This window comes from Cricetulus griseus, chromosome X (assembly GCF_003668045.3).
Source record: "Cricetulus griseus strain 17A/GY chromosome X, alternate assembly CriGri-PICRH-1.0, whole genome shotgun sequence".
Taxonomy (NCBI): domain Eukaryota; kingdom Metazoa; phylum Chordata; class Mammalia; order Rodentia; family Cricetidae; genus Cricetulus; species Cricetulus griseus.
Genome location: NC_048604.1, coordinates 10,854,263 through 10,866,298, shown reverse-complemented (window position 1 = coordinate 10,866,298; position 12,036 = coordinate 10,854,263). Strand labels below are relative to the sequence as shown.

General features: G+C 36.1%; 1 long non-coding RNA gene across 1 annotated transcript in view; it reads left to right on the top strand.

Annotated features, from left to right (window-relative positions):
* Positions 1-6,996, top strand: part of LOC113837779 — a 47,551-nt gene extending 40,555 nt beyond the window's left edge. The window contains exon 4 of the long non-coding RNA XR_003488492.1: positions 6,905-6,996. This is a non-coding gene — a long non-coding RNA (uncharacterized LOC113837779). The remainder of the gene's footprint in view (positions 1-6,904) is intronic.
* The last annotated feature ends 5,040 nt before the right edge of the window (positions 6,997-12,036 follow it).

The following is a 12,036-nucleotide window of genomic DNA, read 5'->3' as shown; positions in this document are numbered from 1 at the left end:
CATGCTATTGACATGAAACTGAATTAAGCCTTTTAAATTTTGGTGTAAGACTGAGAGTTGGCTGGTAAATGTTATTGCTACTATCCTGACAACCTGTGTTTTATCCCTGATACCCACATAATGGAAGAAAACCAACCTCTGTTTTCTGACTTACATACACACATACAGGTAAAAATTAATAGAATCATAAAATGTTGGATAAGAATAAATATGCAGATATTGCACAGTAAAGAACATAGATTTTTGCTGTTTTTGGTTTCTTGTAGTTACCAGGATGCTCTTTCAAGTCAGTACCACTGAAGGGAATTGGGAAAGATGGGGATTGGGTGATGCCATATTTTAGAAGATAACTCTGGCTGTTATAAGGTATTTGGATCACCAAAAGATGATATGAGATGTGGGATAAAAATAAGGAAACTGGACACCTGGACACTGCTGAGGCCCCAGTGGCAGTTCTGCCTCCATCCACCAGCCCAGGTAGGCCAGGGATTGTTTCCGGTTCCGCTTGTGCAGCCCAGCTGTACCATCTGATGCCGGGGATCTGATCACCCCATCCGAGCTTGGCAGTGACATCCAGCACACCCGGACACTGCCAAGGCCCCGGTAACAGTGCCACCTTCATCCACGAGAAGAGGACAGACATCAGAATATTGGAACTGTTTGCATCTACCAGAAGGGAAGCTTGGTCCCCTACCCACCAGGAGAGGAAGACACTCCTGTTACACCCACAAAAAGAAAGGATGAGCAAAGCACAATGTAAAAGCACAGTCAACAAAAGAAAACCCAATATGACACCAAAAGAGATTAAGAATCATATACCAGCAAAATCTGAACATCACAATGCAGATGGAACAGAAGAAAATGACCTTAAACACATCTGCATGAAAATGATAGAGGACCTCAAAGAGGACATGAGAAAATCCCTTAAAGAAATGGAAGAAAAAACAAACCAAAAAATACAAGATATCAACAAATCTCTCAAGGAAACAGTACAAGGCCTAAAATCTGAAATAGAGAAAATAAAGAAAGCACAATCTGAGGGAATTCTGGGAATAGAAAAGCTGGGTCAGGAACTACAGACACAAACATAACCAACAGAATACAAGAGATGGAAGAGAGAATCTCAGGAGTTGAAGATACACAAGCGGAAATACGCTCATCAACTAAAGAAAATCTTAAGTCCAACAATCCCTAACACAAAATATCCGGAAATATGGGAAAACATAAAAAGACCAAACCTAAGGAAAAATAGGTACAAAAGAAAGGTGAAGAAATCCAATGCAAAGGCCCAGAAAACATGTTCAACAAAATCACAGAAGAAAATTTTCCCAACCTAAAGAAAGACATGCCAATGAAAATACATGAAGCCTATAGAACACCAAATGGACTGAACCAAAAAGGTATCCTCACCACATAATAATCAAAACAAAAACACACAGAATAAAGAGAAAATATTAAAAGCAGCAAAGGAAAAGGTCAATTAACATATAAAGGCAAACCTATCAGAATTACACCTGACTCTTCCATGTAAACTCTGAAAGCCAGAGGTCCTGGATAGATATTCTGTCTACACTAAGAGACCATGGATGCCAGCCCAGACTACTATACCCAGCAAAGCTTTCAATCAATATAGATGGAGAAAATGAGATATTCCATGACAAAACCAGATTCAAAAAATACATATCTACCAATCCAGCCCTACAGAAAGTTCTGGAAGGAAAACTGCAACTCAAGGAAGTTAACTACAACAAGAGAAAAGTAGAAAATAGATAATCCCACTTTACCAACAGCCAAAAGGAAAAAGGGATAGAATCTCACACATAATTTCGCCACCTTCACTAAATCAAAAACAATCAAGACTGAACAATCAATGGTCATTAATATCCATCAACATTAATGGTCTTAACTTGCCAATATAAAGACACTGATTAGCAGAATGGATAAGAAGATAGAATCCATCCTTCTGCTGCATACAAGAAACACACCTCAACTTCAAAGACAGACAGTACCTAAGAATTAAAGGTTGGGAAAACATTTTCCAATCAAATGGACCCAAAAAACAAGCAGGGGTAGACATCCTAATATCCAACAAATTGGACTTTAAACTAAAATCAATCAAAAGAGATGAAGGAGGTCACTTCCTACTCATCATAGGAGAAATCCATCAGGATGAAGTCTCAATTCTGAACATTTATGCCCCAAATACAAAGGCATCCACGCTTGTAAAAGAAACATTACTAAAATTCAAATCACACATAAAACTGCACACACTTATATTGGGAGATTTCAACACCCCACTCTCACCACTGGACAGAAACACCAGACAGAAACTTAACAAGGAAACAAAAGATCTAATAGAAGTTATGGCATATTGGAATTAACAGATATCTATAGAATATTCCACCCAAATACAAAACAGTTTACCTTATAATCAGCACCACATGGAACCTTCTCTAAAATCGACCACATACTGGGCAACATAGCAAACCTCAACAGGTTCAAAAAACTTGAAATAACCCCCTGTGTCTTATCAGACCACCATGCTTTCAACAACAACACAAACTACAGAAAACCTACAAATTCATGGAAATTAAGTAACACCCAATTGCACAATTCACGGGTCCAGGAAGAAATAAAAAAAAGGAATTAAATTTTTCCTAGAATTCAATGAGAATGCAGACACAACTTGCCAAAATTAAATCACGAAAAGATAAGCAACTTAAATAGACCTATAACCCCTAATGAAATAGAAGCAGTCATCAGAAGTCTCCCAATCAAAAACCCCTAGGGCCAGGTGGCTTCACTGCAGAACTCTACCAGAAATTCAAGGAACAGCTAATACCAATTCTCCACAAATCATTCAACACAATAGAAGGAGAAGGGCCATTGCCAAACTCTTTTTATGAGGCTTCAATAACCTTGATACACAAGCCATACAAAGTTACAACTAAGAAAGAGAACTAGAGACCAATATACCTCATGAACAATGATGCAAAAATTCTCAATAAATACTGGCAAATCAAATCCAAAAACACATCAGAGGAATCATCCATCCCGATCAAGTAGGCTTCATCCCACGGATGCAAGGATGGTTCAACATATGAAAATCCATCAATGTAATCCACCATATAAACAGAATGTGGAGAAAAAAACCACTTGATCATCTCACTAGATGGTGAAAAATCCTTTGACAAAATCCAACACCCCTCCATAATAAAGGCCTTGGAGAAATCAGGGATAACAGGAACATACCTCAACATAATAAAAGCAATATACAGCAAGCCGACAGCTAACATCAAATTAAATGGAGAGAAACTCAAGGCAATTCCTCTAAAACAGGGGACAACACAAGGCTGACCACTCTCTCCATACCTCTTCAATATTGCCCTTGAAATTATAGCTAGAGCCATAAGACAACAAAAGGAGATCAAAGGAATACAAATCGGAAAGGAAGAAGTCTAACTTTCACTATTTGCAGACGATATGATTGTCTACATAAGTGACCTGAAAAACACTACCAGGGAACCCTACAGCTGATAAACACTTTCAGCAAAGTGGCTGGATACAAGATTAACTCAAAAAAATCTGTAGCCCTACTATATACCGATGACACATTGGTGGAGAAAGAAATCAGAGAAGCATCACCCTTTACAATTGCAACAAACAACATAAAATACCTTGGGATAACACTAACCAAAAAAGTGAAAGACCTGTACCATAAAAATTTTGAGTCTCTAAAGAAAGAAATTAAAGAAGATCCCATAAAATGGAAGGATCTCCCATGCTCTTGGATAGGTAGGATCAACATAGTAAAAATGGCAATCTTGCCAAAAGAAGTCTACAAATTCAATGCAATCCCCATCAAAATCCCAACACAATTCTTCACAGACCTTGAAAGAACAATTCTGACCTTTATATGGAGAAACAAAAGACCCAGGATAGCCAAAACAACCCTGTACAATAAAGGAACTTCTACAGGCATCACTATCCCTGACTTCAAGCTCTATTACAGAGCTATAGTCCTGAAAACAGCTTGGTATTGCCACAAAAATAGTAAGTTAGAGCAATAGTATCGAGTTAAAAACCCTGATATAAACTCACATACCTATAAATACTTGATTTTTGACATACAATCCAAATTTATAGGATGGAACAAAGAAAACATCTTCAAGAAATTGTGGTAGCATAACTGGATGCAGACATGTAGAAGACTGCAAATGCACCCAAACTTATCACCTTACATAAAACATAAGACAAAATGGATCAAAGATCTCAACATAAATGCAGTCAGAATGAATCTTCTAGAAGACAAAGTGGGAAATACCCTTGAACAAATTGGCACAGGAGACCACTTCCTGAACATTACACCAGTAGCACAGACACTGAGATCAGCAATTGATAAATGGCACCTCCTGAAACTGAGAAGCTTCTGTAAGGCAAAGGACACAGTCAGCAAGACAAAACGACAGCCGACAGACTGGGAAAATATATTCACCAACCCCACATCTGACAGAGGACTAATCTCCAAAATATACAAAAAATTCAAGAAGCTAGTCTCCAAAACACCAAACAATCCAATTAAAAAATGGGGTACAGAACTAAATAGACAATTCTCAATAGAGGAATCTAAAATGGCTGAAAGACACATAAGAAAGTGTTCAACATCCTTAGCCATCAGGGAAATGCAAATCAAAACAACTCTGAGATACCATCTTACTCCTGTCAGAATGGCCAAAATCAAAAACACCAATGACAGTTTATGCTGGAGAGGATGTGGAGAAAGGGGAACACTTCTCCACTGCTGGTGGGATTTCAAACTCAAACAGCCACTTTGGAAATCAGTATGGCGACTCCTCAAGAAAATGGGAATCAGTCTACCAGAAGATCCAGCAATTTCACTCTTAGGCATAGAACCCAAAGAAGCGCATTCATACAACAAGAACATCTGTTCAATGATGTTCATAGCAGCACTATTTGTCATAGCCAGAAACTGGAAGCAGCCTAGATGCCCCTCAACTGAAGAATGGATAGAGAAAATGTGGTACATTTACACAATAGAGTACTACTCAGTGGATAAAAATAATGGAATCTTGAAATTTGCAGGAAAATGGATGGAATTAGAAGAAACCATTCCTAGCAAGGTAACCCAATCACAAAAAGACAAACGTGGTATGTACTCACTCATATGTGGATTTTAGACATAGAGTAAAGGATTACCAGCCTACCATCCACACTGCCAGAGAAGCTAGTAAACAAGGAGGACCCATGGAGAAGGGGAAATGGTCAAGATCCCCTGAGCAAATTGGGAATACGTTAAGAGGGGGGAGGGAGCTAGGAGAGTAAGAAGGGGAGAAGAGGAGGGATGCAGAGGACATGAAGGAGAAGAAAGTTTGAGTCCGGGGAAGAATAGAAGATAAGAAGAATGGAGATACCATAATAGAGGGAGACATTTTAGGTTTACAGAGAAATCAGGCACTAGGGAAATGTTTGGAGATCTACAAAGATGACACCAGCTAACAATCTAAGCAACAGAGGAGAGGCTACCTTAAATGCCCTCCCCTGATAATGAGATTGATGACTGATTTATATGTTACCTGATATTCCTCATCCAGCAGCTGGTGGAAGTAGAAGCAGACACCCACAACTAATCACTGAACTGAAATGGAACCCAGATGCAGAGAAGGATGGGTGAAGAGCAAAGGGGTCCAGACCAGGCTGGTGAAACCCACAGAAACAGCTGACCTGAATATCGGGGAACTCTTGCTCTCCAGACTGATAGCTGGGATACCAGCATGGGGCTGATCCAGACCCCAGGAACATGGGTTTCAGTGAGGAAACCTCAGAAATCAATGAGACCTGTAGTAGTAGTTCACTACTTTTCCCTAGCATAGGTGTGGACTTTGGCTGCCCTTTCCACATAGAGGAATACTATTGAGCCAAGACACACATGGGTGGGCCTAGGCCCTATCCCAAAGGATATGATAGACTCTGATGACACCCTATGGAAGGCCTCACCATCCAGGGGAGCAGAAAGGATATGTGATAGGGAGGGTTTTAGCTGGGGGGTGGTGGTAGGGGAGAAGGGAACTGGGATTGTCATGTAAAACAATCTTGTTTCTAATTCAAATAAAAAATTTAAAAAAGAAAAAATAATAAAATAAAATATAAATAAGTATACTGTTGGTTCTGTAAGTTGCTTATAATAGTAAGGAAATATATATCTATATCTATATATCTATATATATATATGTAAGATAAAACATAGATGTATATTTAATGTTAACATTGACAGTGAATTGACAGATGCTCAAATATTCTGCTTTGGGGCTTCAGGGAATGTGCCAATCATCTATGAGGAATCGAAAGATAATGTCTGAGTACATGGTGATGTACCTTTTAAGTTCACTCAAGAATGTGCTCAAATTTAAAGGAAGGAAATATCTAAAGGAGCTCTAGACATGTGAGCTCACTGCTTGGGTGAAATACCAGTCCTGAAGACACAAATATTGTGATGATCAGTAGAGATATTATAATCAAATTAGAGTAAAAACTACATTAGGTTTCTAGTCTTTATTTCCTTTCATGTAAAAATTCCTTTCAAGATCATCAATGGATTTTTCCAACATACCTTTATCTTTTAGTTACTATTAATTTTATTAATTTTGGGTGTTCTGAATGAGACAATGAAGTAATGGTAACACTTGATAACTGGATATAAGGATCAACTATACATCATCCTTATCATCCCTTAATGGGGACTAAACCAAAACAATACATGAATTGAAAGAAACACACCAAAGAATATATAACTACTACTGAAAAAATTTTAAGTGAAGCTAAACTCTAATAGAAAAAATATTACTTTATTTTTTCTTAAAATGTGGGGAAATTTATCTCTTTACAGCCTGCAGAGACGAGGATGGAGAAGAAGATACCAAACAGCAGGGTGCCACCACAAAAATGCTAACGGCAAAGAGATTATTTATTATTCTAAGAACCATGGTATACCAAAAATAATTTTCACTGGCTATTTCAAATACTGCCTTGTGGTAAAATTATTGTGGTTAATTTTGCTATATTAAATTGAATTTTAATTTGCTTTTCATTATTGAAAATGTGACTATAGTCAAGAAGGATCCTTAGAGAGATAAAACCTTTCACTTTAATTAAATTTATGACATATTTTTGGATTTTTGAGACGGGTTTCTCTGTATTGCTTTGCAGCCTGTCCGGGAACCAGGCTGGCTTCAAAGTCACAGAGATCTGTCTGCCTCTGCCCTTCGAGTGCTGGGATTAAAGGTGTGCACCACCAATGCCTGGCAAGTTTATGACATTTTGAAGGGGAAATAATTAATAAAGATAGATACCAGTCCAATACATTTGGATCACACAGACTTCAGACTACAGGGAGAACTCTGAGAAATGTAGAAATGTTAAAATCTTGAATGTCACAACATTGATCAGGATGGCTGGAGAAGCATATGTTCTTCTGGTTATATCCTCATTTTAAAATCTGAGCAGAATTAAAACATGGTCCTATGTGGCTTTTTGGCAAAGGCCCTTATGCATATTCTATTAAACCCAAGTGATTAGAAAAAAACAAATATCATTTTAAGTTTAAAGTTTACTTATCCTTTGTAGATGATGATACTAAATATTAGCATTACTATGTAAACTGAGATTCTCCTGGTGATAACCTTAAGTTGGAACCAACAAAACCAGGATGAACATTCTTTTGTTTCTATCATAAGAATACATTTTTATCATAAAAGTAAAGGAGTAATGAGTCCCTACATTTATACAGTTTTTTTAATGATTACTGAAGCCTCTTGAAATTGGCCATCCTTTCCACTGTTATTATGTGACACTCTCTTAATATTTTGAGTTTCTAAAAAAATTGACCCCTGATATTCTGTGAAATATTTCAAGAATGGATTTGATGATTTTATCATATATGGGGATAATTATCAGTAATATAATGTAATATTCAAAAGATTTTGAAAACTACAGTGATGTGACCCCTGGCATGTGGTCAATTTACAGGAGTCACATCTTAAAGAAAACTGAGTCTTCTCTCCCAAAGCTAATAGTGCCCCAGCTAGTTGTAGGATTACATGTCAACATTTTATTCTCTATTTGGTGCTTTTGTCTAATTGGAGCTTGTGCAAGCCTTGTATATACAGTCTTAATAACTTAGTTCATACATGTATCTGACTTTTTGTGTCCATAACTCACTGATTTGTTGGTGTTATTCACCATCTGTGCCTCTTAGAATCTTTCCACACACTTTTTTTGAAGATCCCTGAGTTTTTGAGAGGGGTGTGATATATATGTTCTATTTAGAACTGGGTGTACAAAGTATTTTGTTTTCTTCACCTTGACCAAAAATTGATTTTAATTAAACATTGTTATTGTGTGGACACTAAGATTCTAGGATGTCACTAGCCTAAACAGTCTTCTGGGGTGTAGGGTGTTTGTTGGTCTAATTATTCCCAGAGATAAGGGAGGAACAAATCATGACATGCTCCATGTGGGTATCCTGCCTGATCCTATCATTGAAAGCATAATACCTAGAGAGTGATAGAGGTCTCATTACACGTGATAATCTAGGATCATGGTAAAAGTCTATTTCATTGGTCCGTTTTTTCGGTTATTGTTCCATACATTCATTCTACTGTAGTCTATTTTCCATGTTACAAATAAGAAACATTTTGAGGGTAATAAGTTAACAGTAGTCCCATATCTAAAATCCCATATGCTTAGCGTACAAATCAAAAAGATGGAATTAGACTATGAGGTATTGCTATAGCAATCTGCTCTAGTTGATTTCATCTCATCACGACTGTTCTCTATCACTCATATCCAGGCTCACTTGGCTCCTCGCTTTTCCTAAAACAGGACATGCTTATTGACATCCAGAGACCTGAGTACCATTGCTGTAATTTCTCTAGGAAGTTTGCCACACAGAAACCTTACTACCTGGATCTTAGCTCAATGGCTACTGCCTTCTCTAAATGCCTAAATTAAACTTACTCATTGAACTCATCACCATTCCATAGTGCTTTCATGGAGAAACTATGTACTAGCACATAGACTGTTCTAAAATATGATGACTAATGAAAGGCAGAGTTTCAAAATATATTTTGCGTGCTTTAATATATGTCAAATATAAGGTAGAAATTTTCTTTGCACTCATAAAATGGAACCATGAAATTCTCATGTTTCTTTCCCATCTTGATATTGTTTTTTACATGAATCTTGGGGTGATGGAGAAGGTATTCAGCAGTTAAGATCATTTACTGCTCTTGCAAAGGATCTGAGTTTGGTTCCCAGCATCCGGATCTGTCAGCTCACAACTGCCTGTAAGATCAGATCCAAGATATCCAACAACTTTTCTGGCTTCCATAGACAGATGCACTGTACACATGTACACACACACACAACACACACACACACACACACACACACACACACACACACACACACACACACTAAAATAAAATAAAAGTAAATTTTTCAAAGAATCTTAGAAAATGGTGAAAAGAATTAGCAGCCAGCATGACACTAACATTATCAGCTGGATATTGACTACAAAGTATTCACATATATTATTAACTCCTTTAATGATCACAATGACTCTTAAGACATAACCATTTTTTACTATCATGTTTTTACAAATAAGAATCCTTCAGCATTTTTCTAGAATGACAATTCTTAGGCCTGCAGTCTAATACTTGTCTCAAAATACAACACACACACACACACACACACACACACACACACACACACACACAACATATATATATATATATATATACATATATATAATATATATATATAGATATATATATATATATATATATAATGTTCATGTCAGAACTAGAAAAAATATGGCTACAACATCAAGGTCCTTTCTCTGAACTATATACTGTCTTTGGTATTTAGTCTTAGAAATGTATTTTCATTAGATTTTTGTGTTTTTTATATATTTTATGTTATCATAGCCAAAAGTCTTATAAATGCATTTTCATTAGATTTTACAGAGGAAGAAACAAGATTATCTTCCATAAGATGTCACAATTAATACACAATACCTATAGTAATGACAACAACATTAAGAGTGGATTGCAATGGAGCTCTAAGACTTGTATTAAAACAGATGATTTGGTTTAGTTTGTATAACTTGTGTGCATACTAAGCCTGTTGCCAGCCTGCTTACCATGAAGGGAGTGTACAAGAAGGAACATCATAGAATTCATAGAATGGGAAGGGGTTAGGTTCTCATCATTCCCTAGTGGAACAAAGACCTCTCACTAAATATCATCTCTTAAGGACTTTGTCACATTCCTATAATAACACAGATTGGTCCAAGACTGTTTAATACACAACAGTTTGCATGCCCTATATATCAAAAGGCAACAGTTCCTTATGGTTTGCTAATCCAAACTTTATCAGTATGTTTGTCAATAACAGAAACAACTTGACATTGGCCAACTCAGGATGGGAGTAACCTGTTTTCATTTGGGACATTTTAACATCATAAATATAAATTAGTATCCTTGATAAGTAGAATGGGACATAGGTTAATAACCAAGATGAATTAGAAAATCCATGCCATTTTGACTTGATTTTTGCTTAAGTAGCAGACATAATTGTGGCAGAATAAGAATCAAGACTAATCATATCTGGCCAAAACATCAGTGGAATCCATCTTGGTCATCAGTCACATGAGGATGGCACCATGTAGTCTCTGGTTAAATTGTTTTCAGGAAAGGATATACTCAGAAACTCAGAAAGAAAGGTTATGTGATAAAGTGCATGGAATTTAAACAGGGGTATCTACTGAATAGTATTTAATAAATTGTGCCCTGTTTTTAAGGAGCTAAAATATGAAGGAGATTTATACTTAGTTTAGTAAGGAACACAGTGACCACAGTGTGGTTTTAGGCAAATCTGTCAAATGGAATTTAAATTGCTTGTAAATCCAGATGTTTTTTAGTTTGTTTCACAAGTATATACATGTATAGGATATAAGCCAGCATACTCACCCCTGTTGTTTTCTCAGTACTCACATTACTATTTAACTCTAAGTGGGGCAATATTTTCTCAAACAACATATGGTAAATGGATAATTAGATAATTAAATTTTATATTTAAATAATTACTATTGTTTTTGTTTTTCTTCAAGGCATAAGAGTCTCAGTGACTGACCTCAAGGACTCTGATTTTAGATACTTGTAATATGCAAATCCATTGCTTATAGAGATACCACTATGGAATAATGATGTAAAAGCACTAATATAATTTAACTATTGTCTCTTTTTCTGGATGAGAAGACTATGCCCATAGGATTCTTAGGGAATTAGCAGATATAAGCAGTAGAATTAGAGGAAGAATCAGAATCAGAACACACCTGTTTGTTTTGTTTGTTTCTGATTTTTTTGAGTCCATGAGTTCTTATCATGACTTCATACTACAGAATTCCTTATGTTTTCCTATGTTTTAAGTTTTAAAATATTGCATTCCTCAGTGAAACTTCAAAGTCAGTAATAATTATTTTCTTTAGAAAAAGAGAAAACAAATATATTTATATGAAAAAAGGAAATAAATTTCAATGAAGGAATCCATATAAGGTCCCAAAGATCCAATATTTTCAAGGGCAGAAAGTATATATACATAGTTATGTTATGTTAAATATAGTTCATTCTTCAGTATGTCTTTCAATAGGAATTTATATCCTCCTGATTTTCCATGACCTCATTAGAACTGCAATCAAATAGCTAGCATTTTTGATACTTCATTATGAACAGTTACTAAAAAGATACATACATTTAATCACTGATTTGAGGACAGGTTTTCTTTTTATTTAAGAAAACATACTGAAAATATCTTCATTTATATATCTTTAGATTGTTAGAACTTATCATTAACAATGGGAGAATGCCCATCTTCTCCTCCATGTTAAACAGAATAAGTCAGTGAAATCATAATATCATAATTCAGTAAGACAAACAGCAACAGATAACAGAAGGCACT